Here is a 16,906-nt window from a genome sequence, read left to right as displayed (position 1 = left end):
CCAACTTCTAGAAAATGATTTCTTTTACTTTCAGTCAAATAAACTCTTCAATTATTTGAAGATATTTATCCTAGCATCCATTCATCTTCTCCTTTCCAAGTTACACATAAACAATTCTGTCAAACTCACACGAATCCGTGAAGAGATTGGTCCCTTTTCTCTAAAATATTAAACTTGTCTTGAATCTTCTTTAAGTGTAATACCGAGCTCTGAACTGTTACACCACTGAATGTCTTTCCTTTCTTTAAAATGCGATTAATAACAGTATCTACCTCATAGATATGTGTTCAATAGGAAAATAAATGATCCAGACTCTTAGTGCTTACCTGCATCTGTGTTCTGTCCATCCTCCAGGGCACACAGCTGGAGTATACATTCCAGTTTCCCTTGAAATTAGAGGAGGCAGGTCACAGAGTTCAGGCAATGAAACATGGGCAGAAACAATAAGTACCACTTTCAGATCTGTTCTATTTCACCCCCAAAATTTCTTGCAGGTGATTTTCCTTTTCTTTTGCCATCTGCCTGTTGAATGGAGAGAATTCCAAGGACCTAGAGGAGGATGGAACCACAGGATAAATAGAGCCTGAGTCTCAGCACGACTGTGTCCCTTCATCCCCAGCTCTCCTCCCTGACCCACAAAGGTGTGTAAGGTAAACAAGAATAAAATTTTATGATATTAAGTCGCTGAGGTTTTAGCATTGTTTCAGCCATTAGTCTAATTCTTCTGTGTATACTAGACTAATTCATTCATGTAAAACCACATGTTAGGTACAGAAGAAGTGTGCAATAAATATGAGCTACTGTTACTACTAACAGCACTTTTATCACTACTAATATTGCAGTTACCCCTACTACAGACAGAATCTGAGTGAATCTACTAGTTTATGAATCAAAGCATGTTGTTGTTGTTGTTTAGTTGCTAAGTCATGTCTGACTCTTTGACACACCCATGGACTATGGCCCATTGGGCTCCTCTGTCCATTGGATTTCCCAGGCAAGAATACTAGAGTGGGTTGCCATTTCCTTCTCGAGGGGATCTTCCCAACCTAGGGATTGAACCCACATCTCCTGCTTGGCAGACAGATTCTTTACCACTGAGCCACCTGGGAAGTAAATCACAGCATACTCTGACTTAAAATGAAATTTTAGGCAACTCTGAAAAGAAAGATCCAGATCTTTTTTCACATGTGCTTCTTTCCAACATAGTCCTCCCCTTTTTGTGTATTTTCAAGAGCTGAAAATTTTCAAATTTTAGAGTAAAAATAAATATGCATCTCTGATAGTTTTGCTGATCTTCCTTACCAGTCCATTTTGAAGATGGGCAATATATTTTTGAATCTTGATCATTTCATTCAATGTGTTATTGATATTTTCCTCTTTCGGTTTTTATATGTGCTCTGAATTTTTATGACATATAATCTGTTTTCATCCAAATTTCTGCTAAAGATGTCAGTGAGGATAAGACCAAATAGAGAACCCTGTGGCATAACCTTAATGGTTCCCTCAAGAATTGTTCCCTCACCCACAATATTTGAGTTCTATAAGCCTGGCTGTACTATCATTCAATTGAAGCCTCACCATCTTGTCCACAAAATATCTTGAAATCTTTGTCAAATGTCACATCAATAGTGTGATTTGCTAATCCACAGCATTTACCTAATCGATTAATTTAACATTTTGAGACAAAAGTTAAAGTGGGATTTACTTGGAATGACTTTTTTCTTAACAGCTTTGGGCTGACTTCTAGTAATCATTGCTGTCTTTTAACCATCCAATTAATATATTATAGAATTTTGCCTGGATTTGACACTAAGTCTATAGCATTGAATCTCTCTTTCAACTGCTCTTTCAAAAACTCTTGCCCCTTGCCCTTCTCCAATTTTTCTAGGACCTCTCTCAGTATTTGTGAATTTTTAACCATTACCAACAAGAGTTTCCCCACCTCATGTATAAATTCCCCTGGTACCCAGGGTATGACTCATCTTGATCTAAACAACTGAACTTACTGACGTCTGAAACCCCACTCCCCTGGTCACAAAAAGCACTTGTAGCTACCAAATACTGTAACCGTGACTACAAATAATTCCAGAGATAGGTCAGGAAACTCTCTCTTACTTAGGAGTACCTTCAGGCTGAGAAACCCACATGCCCACTCAGTTATGCACTCGGAGTGTGCAATGTACCAGGCATTTAACACACATGCTTCATTTAATCCCAACCATGAAAACTGAGGTTCAGAAAAGAAAGCTGACCAAGGTTACACAACACAAGTCAGGCTGAGTCAGGAGTCAAACCCAAGTCTGTCCAACTCCACAACCTATGTTCCATCCACTGAACCATGCCTACTTTCTCACTAGGACTCTAATTCGCTCTTCCCACCTATCTTGGCCTTCAATTTCCTTTTAATTACATCTGCTCTATACTTTACAGTTGAGACACTTCTCCTTGGTGAAGAAAATGAGAACTTGTCAGAAACTGAGGTGCTGGGACTTCCCTGGTGGTCCAGTGATTAAGAATCTGCCTGCCAATGCAGGGAACACAAGTTCAATCCCTAGTCCAGGAAGATCTCATGTTCTGTGGAGCAACTAAGCCCATGGACCACAGCTACTGAGCCTGTGTGCCTAGAGCCTTTGCTCTGCAGCAAGAGAAGCCACCACAATAAAAACTCTTGCCCTATAATAAAGAGAATCCCCCGCTTGTCACACCTAGAGAGAAACCGCACATAGCAACGAAGACCCAGTGCAGCCCGAAAAAGAAAAAAAGGATAAAAAGAAACAAACTTCAGTGCTTTGCTCCTTCCTATATCTGCCATTTATTCTAAGCATTCTCCAAATGAGTGTGTTCTAACAAAAGGAGCTTTATCTCTTTTTTTTTTCCCCACAAACTTCCTATTCTGCATGTTCATCCCCCATTAAAATCTTTTTGTGTTGGTAATATTTGGTTCCTCAGGGTCCTTGGGACATGCCTTCTTATCAGAAGTGAAAAATTTTTATACCAACCCTGTTCTTTGAACCCCATCCTCCCATGCCCTTCTTTCTATGTAGTCCTGGTCTTCAAGTGGAAGGTTCATCTCAGTCCCCACCCTCCTTCAAGTGCATTCTGTACCCACATGGACTACTTATAAGCTAAAAACATAGGTGTCAATGAACGATTCTTTAGTATCAGCCAATGAACATGCCAAGTCTCCCTTTGGGTGTATGTATGCTCACTCATTCAGTGATGTCTGACTCTTTGCTACCTTATAGACTATAGTCCACCAGGCTCCTCTGTCCATGGGATTCTCTAGACAAGAATTCTGGAGTGGTCTGCCATTTCCTCCTCCAGGGGATCTTCCCAATCTAGGAATCGAACCTGTATCTCCTGCATTAGCAGGCAGATTCTTTACTACTAAGCCACCTGGGAAGCCCAAGCCTCCCTTTACCTGGAGGCATTTTCAGTTTTGAAAGTAACTGATAAAGCGAGGGACAGTGGTTCCAGGCATAACTTTTGGAATGAGAATCTTCGTTAACGGGAAGCCAAGTCCTGGCTTTACTACTTACTACCTTTGTGAGCTTGACAATTCACTTAATTTCTCTGAACCTCAGTTTATCTATCTGGAGAAGAGGGGTAATAATTCTGCTAGGGTAAATGTCGCCTCTTATCATTGAGTGAATCTTAATGTTAGCATTTTTGCCCTCTAGGTAAATGAAAGAATAAATATTTGAGAGTTGGGAGGCCCAAAGTTTGCCACTAATTAACACTGTGTGAGTGGTTAGCTCATCTGCTTAGCCATGAGTAGCCACAGAACACCTGGGTTGTCAATGGCATCACATCCTAGCCAGAGGCCTGCAGTTACAGGCTAGGGAAGAAGACCAGAGGAAGACTGTCAAATTGGAGCGCTCACAACCCTACTGAAGATGGCAGCCCTGTCTGGCCCCCACATGAAACTGTGGTCTTGGTGGTGCCAAATCTTTGCTTTTCCCCCCAAAGATACCAGAAGTTCAGAATTTTATGCCAAACCTCCCAATTTTTAAATGTTGGCAAATTATTTATTTTTACTATTTAGCATTCTACATGTTTACTGACAACATACCAGAAGTTTGCAACCTCTGGCCAAAAGCCTGAAGTTAGAAGCCCCACTCCCCTAGTTACAGAAAGCACTTGTAGCTATCACATGCTGTAACCATGGCTACAAATAATCCCAGAGATAGGTCAGGAAACTTTATCTTATTTATGGAGCACCTCCAGACTGGGAAACCTGCGTGTCTACTCAGCTATGTGCTAGAGTCACCCTTTTTTTTCCACAGATATTAATTTACCACAAGACTGCTCTTGTCAGATCCCCCAGCATCTCCAGGTCAAATTCCTGGCCCATCCCAAGATTCCAGGCACTCACCGGTGATCTTATTTATGGTGTCAATTACTAATGGTGCTGAGATTAAGAACCTGGTGAAACAGATGCCAGGCAGGCTGTTGCTAAAATTGTCTATGTATGGTTAGAGGCAGGGAGAACCTGTCCTGTTCTGTGCATCTGTGGAAGAGAGGGGGAGGTTTTTGGAGCCAGAACCTAATTTGTTCACAGTCAGGTTAACTGAAGCCCACAAGACGACCCTTTTGGGGAAACCAGGGCTGGTGGCAGCTGTTGAGTGAGCCTTGCTCATTTGAGGATTATGAGAGATCTGGAGAAGGCTTGATAAATCACTAAGAGTCTATCTTTGGAATATACAATAGATTTTCCAGCAGATTCAACCCATAAAGGCTAGAACCTGAGTTTTCTAAGATTTAATGCATACAAGTAGCCAAAATACATATTTTTAAATTTTTATTTAAACTTTGTCTGGATTTTCAAAACAAATGTATAAAATAAAAGCAATCTTAATGTTTATCTGTAGAGAACTGGATAAAAATTATAGTGCATCATACTATAAAGTAGTACAAAGCCAACTATAGGATAAATAAAATTAATTTTAAACAGCTATCTATAGAATATTATCTATGGTACTATCACTTTTTCATTAAAAACAAGTAAAGGAAGGAAATAAAAATCCATGAGAATGTATCAGTTCAGTTCAGTTGCTCAGTCGTGTCCAACTCTTTGCGACCCCATGAATTGCAGCACACCAGGCCTCCCTGTCCATCACCAACTATATAAGTGTGAGTAAATATATGACTGTATGGGCTGAATAGGCTTAGGAAAATCTAGTAAGATATATACTAAAGAATTAACAATAGTGTGCTATATTTTCATTGAATATTTGTTGGCATTTTATTTCATTGAAACAAGAAGTCACTTTGTAAATTTTAAAAAATGAATATGTAAAGAAAATACTTAATCCTTATCAAATCAAGTCAACTCATAATTAATTTAGCACCTATTGTGACTCCAATATTTGCTACATATCAAGAATAATATGAGAAAAATTCCTATCCTTGAGTATTATAGTCCACGAGGGGAATATATACATTTAGAGAAGTAGGTCAATAATAGATGTTGATAAACACTCCAGGGTCTAAATCCAGGCATCTTCACTACCAAATTCCTTAAGCTTTGGAGTTTCATTATTTCTTAGAGTGTCATGACTATGAAGAAGAAAGGACATTGCAATAGAAACTAATGAAGAAACATTTAGAAGTGCTTGAGCAGAGATGAGACACCCATTTTCCTTTCTGTGCAAGTGAGATTTTTCAGCTTATTGTTGATCTATCTTTTCACTTATTAAGTGGAATCTATTCCAAAGATGGATCATGAATGAGACCCAGCTACCTTCCATAGAACATCAGAAATGCCAGAAATCTTCCAAACCACCTCTTGTGACACTTCTATTTTAAAGACAGGAAAAAAAGGGCCTAGAAAGGCCTGAGGACTGTAATACAGCTGATTGAAGACAGGATTGGAACATAAAATTTCTACTGTTTCAGCCTACCCACATTATGCTCATTCCCATGAATGACTCAGTTAGTAAGACATCAAAGTAGAATTCTTCAGTACCCCAGTTTACCAGGCAGGTGCTCCCACCAATTGCAGTCTGACCTAGGCAAGATTCTCACTAGTTCAGAATTTCCTAGGTCAACTTTAATGGAGCAGGCAGGAAAGCCATCCTAATCATGTCTTTTTTAAAACAGTTTTTGCTCAATGTTATTTTCTAACAGGAAGACAAATGGACAAATACCAGCATAACCAGCATTTCTCAGGTGCCTGGCTTCTCTGGTGGCTCAACCGCTAAGAAATCTGCCTGCAATGCAGGTGACCTGGGTTTGATCCCTGGGTTGGGAAGACCCCATGGAAAAGGACATGGCTACCCACTCTAGTACTCTTGCCTGGGAAATCCTATGATAGAGGAGACCAGCAGGCTACAGTCCATGGGGTTACAAGTGTCAGACACGACTTAGCAACTAAATCACCACCACGACCCTACAAGTAGAACTTTTGATTATCTTTTCTCAGAAATATGTGATTATCTCCATTTCACAGAACCAAAGACTCAAATCCAGGCCTTTAAAAATATGTCTAGGGTATGTTCCTTGTATGCTGTCTGCCCTTGTATAGCAGAAAAAGCACTGGATATGGCCCAAAGACTGTAGCTTCTCTAAAAGCAAAACACACTAATAAAATTCTGCTTCTGTGGGGGAGAGTCAATTGAAATCAAATAAGAGTACATTTCATTCTGTCATCTCCTGACCTATAAAAGTGAGTTAGAAGACTGGACTCCTGGACAGTTGTTGCCTCTGGGCCCTACAAAAGTCTCTGTTCACTTCTCATTGTTGCAGATTTCTGAATCTTGTCTTCAGGCCAGCTTCCTTCTCTCTTGATATCACAACAGCATTCCATTCTGTACTTGGACAGTCTGTGAAATCTGTCTTCTCTTAGAACAGATGATAGAGCTCAGGTTTCAAAATTCAATAAATCTTGTCCTGTGAGATTCTTGAAGTGGGCATTCAGGAAAGCAGAAGCCAAAAATAGATGTTCTTCAATTAAGCCTACAGTGAAGGTGTTAGTTACTCAGTTGTGTCCGACTCCTTGAGATCCCATGGACTGTTGCCCGCCAAGGCTCCACTGTCCTTGGAATTCTTCAGGCAAGAATACTCAAGTGGGTAGCCATTCCCTTCTCCGGCGGATCTTCCAGAACCAAGGGGTCAAACCTGGGTCTCCTGCATTGCAGGCAGATTCTTTACCATCTGAGTCACCAGGGATATGTGTGTAAGCAAGTAACTCTAAGGGTTGCTCTGTCACACTCCTACTTCCTCCTTAATGTCTCCTAGTTCTGATCAGGCTTAAAGCAGTGGAAGAAAAAAGATGGCTTTTTGTGCAGCAGCATGTCCTGTTGGAGCTTGTGTGCTGCAGTACAACTCCTTACAAAGCAGCATATTCCCTGAGAGAATGAGCTGGAGTGAATGTACCCCCTACTACTGGTTCTTCTTTATTTCTTGAGACAGAAAGGACTATGTCATTCAAAGTATAAAACGCACCTAAAAAAATATTCTTCGGTGAAGCCCAATGGAATTAAGGTGTGACATCCCCAAGAACAGCCAAGTCACAAAAGAGCTAGTCATGCTCACGGCCAAGTTAAATAACGCATAATTTTGGATCTCTGGGTCCTGCTAGCACTCTTTGAGTGTGGGCTTAGGAAATGCCTGAACTGAACAGGCCGGACGGCTCCTGTTGAATCGTGCTCGCCTTGGCCCTGGCGTGGGTAACTCTCCTGTGATTTGGCTTCCCCCACACATATCACACCTTCCCACAAGTGACCTTTTCACTCAGTGCTCAGCTTTTCTGTGGTGGCTTAAGTGCCTGCACACATCTGCGTCATCAGGTTCATGCTGGGAAGATGACGTGGCGGCTGTCCATGGTGTGGCTCTCCAGATAGGTTAGAGTGCTGCTGGGGTTCCTGCAATCCTTTCTGGGATAAACATGGATATGGCGTGACGATGTTTGCCTGACGTGTCTCCATGATGCTGCTTCCTGTAGCGCCTTCTGCTGGCTAGCACTCTATATTTAATTTATCAAAATGAGTTTACGCAGATCTAATGGCACCTGCTTCCTTGAGCTTTAAATCTTCACCCAAGTTTTGGGATTTCCAAATATTTCACATCTGCTGATACAAAATTTCCCAGAATCCCACTAGCATACTGCATCATGCATCAGTGGGCTTCTGCATTTCCTTGGAGCATCAGTACAGCCATCTTGACTACAATCACTGGTCTTCAGCTTATTCTACATCTGTGTGAAGCAGTCTAGCTTTTAACCACCTATCAGTACCCAAAGGATGTCTTCCCTGAACTCTGAATTGACCCAACTACTTCTCTTCTGTGCTCCTGCCGCAGCCACCTTTGTCTCTACAATCTCATTCCTACAAAACACTACACTAATTGCTTCTGTTTATGGTCTGTATCCATACTAGACTGTGAACCCCTAAATTGTAAGGACTATATATTAACAATGGGATTCACTGGTAAAGAATCCACCTGCCAATGCAAGAGACATGGGTTTGATCCCTGAGTCGGGAGGATCCCCTAGAGAAGGAAATGGCAACCCATTCAAGCATTCTTGCCTGGGAAATCGCATGGAAAGGAGAAGCCTGGTGGGCTATAGTCCATGGGGTCACAAAAGAGTCAGATTTAGGGACTAAACAAGAACAACAATATATTACCAACATCTAGCACCATGTCCTGCACAAAACAGATTTTCAGGACATGTTGAAGAGCCATTGCAGGCTTAGTTGAATGAGTTTAGATGAAAATTATTTCCAGGCCTGTGAATTAATTCTATTTCAGAAACTTTTTTTGTATCACTTTGTCATGAAATGTTACATATGGCTTATGTTGATACATGGAAGGACACACATCCAACTGCAGTTACCACAGAAAGACTAACTAGTTCAACACTCAGAGGATAACTGTATTTAGCAGGTCTTGCAGAGGCCACATGGAGGGGGATGACTGACTTCCCCCACACTCTCACCTTATAGGAGGCAAGAAATTAGCAGCCACTTTGGATTGGTCTATAACTCAGTATCCTCTGACAGTATCTTCCTTAAATCCTCCTGAAAGGCTCTGCTGGGATTCATATATGTTATGAAATCCAACTGTCTGTTATGACATATGGATGCCTCACCCTCTGCATCAGCTTTCCAGCCTCATCCTCACAAGCGTGTTGGTGTTCCTGTCTTAGATACAGACTGAGAACCCCAGAGATAATCTTCCCCAATCGCAACACCTTCAGTTTGCTTGAGGATAGTCCTGTTCAGCCACATAATAGAGAATGTCCTCGAGGAATCTTGCATCCTGGAGGTTTGTATATTAAAAAAAAAAAAAAAGAGTCTTTCCAACTGTGGATCCTCTGGCTTTTGCCCTGACTGTTTCAACTAGGGCCTCAGTCTTCTCTAATTCTGAATGGTTAAGAAAGCCCTTCCCAGGCCATATTTCAGAAGAATTAACCCATGTTAGTGTAAGGCTTGGAGAGCTCTAAGGAAAAGATGTATGTAAGCATATATTGCAAAGAAACAAAACCAGAATTTAGGAAAAAGACTCTATTGATGAAGCATGAAACACTCCCTAGAACAAAGCATTCTAGAAAAGGGAAATGGAACCTTCATGTTTCTGGGACCCACTTCTGGATGAAGGGATTGTTGAACCAGCTCTCCTTGGAACAGACAGCTAACTGGTGAGCATACCAGGATGGTGGTGGGTTTATTCTACTGGGTGCCGCTTCCTGAGCTTCCTCTCTGAAGATCATCACTAGCCACACTCTGAGACAAAAGTGTGGATGTTATCATAGGGTTAGACAAAACCTAGTTCTAGAAACTTAGTTTGGAAGCCATGCAAAAAAATTTTACTGGGTCTTTGGCAACTGCGCAGAACATTACACAACAAGGCTTTCTGTGCTCCTACTTAGGGATAGGAAGGGTCATTCCACAGGCCTGCAGAACTGCAGGCTGAAGAGATTGGGGGAGAATGGATACATGTATATGTATGGATGAGTCCCTTTGCTCTTCACCTGAAACTATCACAGCATTGTTAACTGGCTATACCTGAATACAAAATTAAAAGTTCAAATAAAAAAAGACTGTGATCCTGAAACTCTCAAGATGGCTTCCATACCTGTGTCTATTTTATGTTGTCTCAGCCTATGAATAGTGATGTCATCAACTAGGAATAATGATGTCATCAACTGGGGGTGCTCACCTGGGCCCTACTGCTGTGAGAAGCCCCCACAGGCTTTTCCTCTCCAGAGCCAATGTTGTGGCTGAACCAGCCCTTGTGGTCCTTATTATGATTGCAAGATGCACCTTAGCAACAGCCATTGGGGAACTTTGACAAAACAAGGTTTCTTCCCAAGTCCTGAAAAGTACATGGCATGCCCAGAGCCACACAAACAGGTCACGTATAGAAAGAGTGTGGACCTTGGGTTCTGCCTCTGTTGGAATTGAAGGTGGGGTGCCTAACGTTTTGTGGATTCACCAGCTACTGGTGAACTTAAAACTTAAGAGCAGGAATTAAGGTGCTAGAAGGTCGAAGCATGGTTACTCAAGCCCTCAGTTATCTAGGTGACTGAGGGCTTTCTAAAAGAGGAAATTTATGTGTGGGGTGGGCTTTAGCTGTGTAGGTGGCAATGCATTTGTTGAGGATGGATGTCTTTGAAGTGGATGCCTTAGTAATCAAAAGCATATACTGAGGTAAGTCACTTCAGTCGTGTCTGACTCTTTGTGATCCTATGGACAGTAGCCCACCAGGCTCCGCCGTCCATTGGATTCTTCAGATAAGTATACAAGAGTAGGTTGCCATTTTTTACTCCAGGGGATCTTCTTGACCCAGGGATCAAACCCGTGTCACTTTCATCTCCTGCAGTGGCAGGCAGGTTCTTTACCACTAGTGCTACCTGGGAACATTAAAACCAAAGAAGTTAATCCTTAGGTACTCACACTACAGTGTCAAATGTGGCATCTTTTTGGATGAAACCGAGTAAGAGGCTGTTCCTAGGTCTTCCATGCTCTTCATTTGTAAGAATTAATATTGTTAAAATGGCCATACTACCCAAAGCAATGTACAGATTTAATGCTATCCCTGTCAAACGACATTTTTCACAGAACTAGAATAATCCTAAAACTTACTTGAAACCATAAATGACACAGAAATTACAAAGAAATCCTAATAAAAAATAAGTCTGGGCATAACTCTCCCATACTTCAGACAATACAATGAAGCTACAGAAATCAAAACAGCATGGTAGTGGCACAAAAACAGACATGTGGATCAATGAAACAGAAAAAAAAAGAGCCTAGGAATAAACCCACACACCTATGATCAATTAATCTTCAACAAAGGAGGCAAGAATATACAATGGAGGAAAGACAGTCTCTTCAGCAAGTGGTTTGGGAAAGCTGGATAGCCATATGTAAATCAACAGAACATACCCTCTTGCAAAAATATACAAAAAATGGCTTAAAGACTTAAATATAAGACATGACACCATAAAGCATAAGCAAAGAATTTTCTGGCATAAATTGTAGCAATGTTTTTTCTGGTCAGTCTCCCAAGACAAAAGAAATAAAAAACAAACAAATGGGACCTACTCAGAAGCTTCTGCACAGCAAAGGCAACCATAAACCAGATGGAAAGACAACCTACAGAATGGGAGAAAATATTTGCAAATGATGCAACCAACAAGTGCTTAATTTCTAAAATATATAAAAAGCTCATACAGCTCAACAATAAAAAGCCAACAAACTATTCAAGAAGTGGGCAGAAGACCTACATAGACACTTCTCCAAAGAAGACATACAGATGACCAATAGGCATATGAAAAGATTCTCAACATTGCTAGTTATTAGAAAAATGCAAGTCAAAACTACAGAGAGATATCATCTCACACCAGTCAGAATGGCCACCATTAAAAAGTCCACAAAGAATAAATGCTGGAGAGGGTGTGGAGAAAAGGGAACCCTCCCTGGTGGCTCAGACAGTAAAAAAATCCACCTGCAATGCAGGAGATCTAGGTTTGATCTCTGGGTTGAGAAGATCCCCTGGAGGAGAGCATGGGAATCCACTTCAGTATTCTTCCCTGGAGAATCGCATGGGCAGAGGAACCTGGCAGGCTACAGTCCAAGGGGTCACAAAGAGTAAACACGACTGAGCACAGCACAGCAGGCATCATGGACTTCCCTGGTGACTTGGATGGTGAAGAATCCACCTGCAATGTGGGAGACCTGGGTTTGATCCCTGGGTTTGGAAGATCTGCTGAAGAAGGGAACAGCTACTCCAGTATTCTGGCCTGGAGAATTCCATGGACGTCTGGCAGGATACAGTCTAAGGGGTCACAAAGAGTTGGAACAACTGAGCGACCTTCATTTTCACTTTCTACACTGCTGATGGGAATGTAAATTGGTGCTGCCACTATGGAGCACAGTAGGGAAGCCCTTTAAATTAAAAAGTAGAGCTACCATATGACCCAGCAATACCACTTCTGGGCATATAATCAGAAAAAATGAAAACTCTAATTTAAAGATACATGCACCCCAATGTTCATAGAAGCACTATTTACAATAGCCAAGACAAGGAAGCAACCTAAATGTCCATCAACAGATGAATGGATAAAGAAGATGTGGTATGTGTGTGTGCGTACATGGAAAGTCATGAAAGAATGATATTCTGCCATTTGCAGCAATATGGATGGACTTGAAACCTAGAAATTATCATACTAATTGAAGTAAGAAAGTGAAAGTGAAGTCACTCAGTCGTGTCCGACTCCTGGCGCCCCATGGACTGCAGCCTACCAGTCTCCTCTGTCCATGGGATTTTCCAGGCAAGAGTACTAGAGTGGGGTGCCATTGCCTTCTCCATGAAGTGAGAAAGGGAAAGACAAATATGATATCATTTACATGTGGAATCTAAAATATGACACAAATGAACTTATTTTCAGATATAGACCCACAGACGTAGAAAACAGATTTATGGCTACCAAAAGGAAAAGGGAGGGGGGATAAACGAGGAGTTCAGTTCAGTTCAGTCGCTCAGTCGTGTCCGACTCTTTGTGACCCCATGGATTGCAGCAGACCAGGCTTCCCTATCCATCACCAACTCCTGGAGTTTACTCAAACTCATGTCCATTGAGTCGGTGATGCCATCCAACCATCTCATCCTCTGTCGTCCCCTTCTCCTCCTGTCCTCAATCTTTCCCAGCATCAGGGTCTTTTCAGATGAGTCAATTCTTCGCATCAGGTGGCCAAAGTATTGGAGTTTCAGCTTCAACATCAGTCCTTCCAATGAGGAGTTAGGGATTAGTAGATATAATCTACTATATATGAAAGAGATAAACAAGATCCTATTGTATAGCACAGGGAACTATATTTAAAATCTTATAATAAAGTATAATGGAAAAATCTGAAAAAGTATATATACATGCACACACACACACACACATATATATATATATATATATATAACTGAATCACTTTGCTGTACATCAGAAATTAATACAACATTGTAAAACAATTATACTTCCATATAAAAAAGGAAAAAAAAGAGGCTATTCCTTATATTAAGTTTTCTAGAGCAGGGAACATGACTTATCTATTAATATAGCATTCTCAGCATTTTGCTGAGTAAATAAATATAAAAACAAATGAATGAAAAAGCCTGCTGTAACTAACATATTAATGAATAGTGAAGGCTTTGAATGGGACTGATTGAGTGTGCCCTTGGGCAAGATTCTTAGCCTCTGTACATTTTCTCTTACCAGCAATATGGGCATAATAATGATAGTAACTATCTTAGAAGATTGCTGTTGATAATTAAACAAAACGATGTATGTAAACCACTTAGCTGGAATGTAATAATCACTTGATAAATGTTTATTGTTTTCTAGTTATTACCACTTGAGAAAATCTCATCTGCAATTTTGTAAAACCTCAATATATTTTAGGAGAGTGGAAAGAACTCCTGAAACATATATCTTACTGATGAACTGAACCCTAATGGGGTAAAGTCAACCACTGCAGGTTGTTTTGCAAAACAGTCAAGCTGGGACTAGAAGCTAGACTTACCCTTACCTGCTGGTTTCATAGGAAAAGCAGATCCTAGGAAATAAGCCTAGATCAGCTCATGGACTTGCAGAGACTCCTAATTCATACCTAACACACGTTTCCTTTCCTTTCTCGGTGCTCAACTAGACTATATATCCCAGCTTCTCCTGCAGTTAGGTGTGGTTAGAGTTCTAACCAAAAATGGAGAAGGAGTCAGGTAACCAGTTTCAAGCCTGGCTTGTAAATATCTCCTATGTTCAAGTTTCCATTACTCCTCCATCTGCTGCCTGAATGGAGAACTACCAAGCTACATGCTGAAGATAGTGAAGTCTGGTCAGAGCCTGGTTCTCAGAATCATTGCTTGGAGAAGAGCCACATAACCAGGCAGCCCATGTAAACTGTGAAGTGAATGAGAAATAAACATTAATTTCTTAACATTTGGGGGTTTATCTGTTACATCATCTAGAGACAGCTTAGGGGGTACTTTACATGCCATGGGTGGGAGAAGGATGTGCAGTGTGGCAAGACATGTACAACTCCAAGACTCCTCTTCACGGAGTCCAGGAACTTCTCCTAGAATTAGAATTGTATGAAGGTTGACCTGGCCATTCTTTGGCAACCCACTTCATTTTGGCTTCATTGAATGAAAGTACTAACAAGGACTCAAAATCTCTTTGGTTTTCTGTGCCTATACTGGACTTACAATGAAAGTGAAAGTCACTCAGTTGAGTTTGACTCTTTACAACCCCATGGACTATACAGTCCATGAAATTCTCCAGGCCAGAATACTGGAGTGGATAGCCATTTCCTTCTCCAGGGGATCTTCCCAACCTGGGGATCGAACCCAGGTCTCCCGCTTTGCAGACAGATTCCTTACCAGCTGAGCCAACAGGGCTTGCAATAAAGTTCAACAAAAGCAAACAGTATGAGTGTACAGCATCTGAAGTAGGAAATGTTGTTAGGTTGGCCCATGAAAGATAAGTGCTCTGAGCAGCTGTAGGGATGGAAAGTTTCCCCTCTTGCTTTCTAAGTTCTTTAGCTGATTTAATAATTAAATTAACATAAGACAGATTAACAGGGCTTCTCAGGTGGCATTAGTGGTAAAGAACCTGCCTGCCAATGCAGGAGATACAAGAGAAACAGTTTCGACCCCTGGGACAGGAAGATCCCCCGGAGGATGGCAAGGCAACCCACTCCAGTATCCTTGCCTGGAGAAACCCATGGATAGAGGAGCCTGAGGGCTATAGTCCACAAGGTTGCAAAGAGTCAGACATGACTGAAGCAACTTAGCTCACACATATGCAAGACGGATTAACAGAAGGAGAATAAATTTAATTCTGTCTCTGTGTGTGTGCTCGTTTGTCTCTGACTCTTTTGAGGCCCCATGGCCTGTAGCCCGCCAGGCTCCTCTGTCCATTGAAATTTTCCAGGCAAGAATACTGGTGTGGATTAGCCACTTCCTTCTCCAGGGGATTTTCCCCACCCAGGGATCAAACCTGTGTCTCCTGAGTCTCCTGCACTGGCAGGCAGATTGTTTTACCACTGAGCCACCTCTGTAAAGAATCCCCCAAAGATATGAAACTAAAGAGCAAGTAGGGCAATTGAGGCCTTAGGAACCTTCCTGAGCCAAGGGATGTACTAGGAATCTGGGGCTTCAAAGGGGAGGAGGGCAATTCATAGGAAGTTAAGAGCAGATGATGCTTGGTGGTTAGAAGTTTGCATGGAGCACAAGCAATCAGATAAAAGGTGTCTCTCATAATAGGATTTTTTTTTTCCTGGTCCATTTCCTCTGCCCCACTCCCCCATCTAAACTCATTTAGGTAATTAAAGGAGAGGTAAAGCTTTTCTCCAATCTGTAGGGTCTTGATTGCCTTCAGCTAAAAATAATCCACACACCAAAGTGGCATATTTTGGGGTAGCGTATTCTGCTCCCCTTCACAGTGCAATGAGCTAAGAAGGAAAACATGGTGAATGTTTTCTCAGCCTTAAGAAGCAAGGTTCACCTTTCACCATCCGTATGGCACAGCATGCACAGCTGGAGAAAGCAACAGGCTCGTGCAGAGCTAGACACAAGGAGTGTGGCAGCTGCACCTATCCCTGGGGACTTGGTGGGAGCGGGTTAGACCGATGGGGTGGGAAGGTTGGGAGGATATAACATGACTCTTCAATCACCCCCTAGTCCCCACTGGTCCTTTCCAAGGTGAAGGTTCCCACTGAGACACTGGAGGGAATCCTGAATTGCCCAAGTTAGAATGTTAGGCTGCACCCTGCAGTCCTGGAAGCTCTACGCTTGCCCACCTTCAATGGTTTAGCAGGGGTCCCCAACCTCCAGGCCACAAACTGGTACCTCCTGTCTGATCAGCGGTGGTGTTAGATTAGAAATTAAGTGCACAATAAATGTAATGTGTTTGAGGGCTTCCCTGGTGTCTCAGGGGTAAAGAATATGCCTGCCAATTCAGGAGAAAGGGTTTTGATTCTTGGTCCCAGAGGATCCCGCATGCAGTGGAGCAACTAAGCCTGTGTGCCACAACTACTGAGTCTGTGCTCTAGAGCCCGTGAACCACAACTACTTAGCCCACGTGCCAGAACTACTGAAGCCCGCAGGCCCTGGAGCCAGTGCTCCACCACAAGAGAAGCCACCGCAAGGACAGCCTTGCACGCAGCAGCTAGAGAGTAGCCCCCGCTCACCACAACTGGAGAAAAGCCCAAGCAGCAAGGAAGACCCAACACAGCCAAAAATAAATTAATTAATTAATAAAATTTTAAAAATAGATGCAATACACTTGGATCATCCTGAAACTGAGGTCATTCTGAAACCTCAGTTCAGTTCCGTTGTTCAGTCGTGTCCGACTCTTTGCGACCCCTTGGACTGCAGCACACCAGGCCTGAAACCGGGCCCGTGGAAAAAC

The sequence above is a fragment of the Bos indicus genome, chromosome 3, assembly GCF_029378745.1.
Source record: "Bos indicus isolate NIAB-ARS_2022 breed Sahiwal x Tharparkar chromosome 3, NIAB-ARS_B.indTharparkar_mat_pri_1.0, whole genome shotgun sequence".
Classification (NCBI taxonomy): Eukaryota; Metazoa; Chordata; class Mammalia; order Artiodactyla; family Bovidae; genus Bos; species Bos indicus.
Note: the sequence above shows the minus strand (reverse complement) of the source record.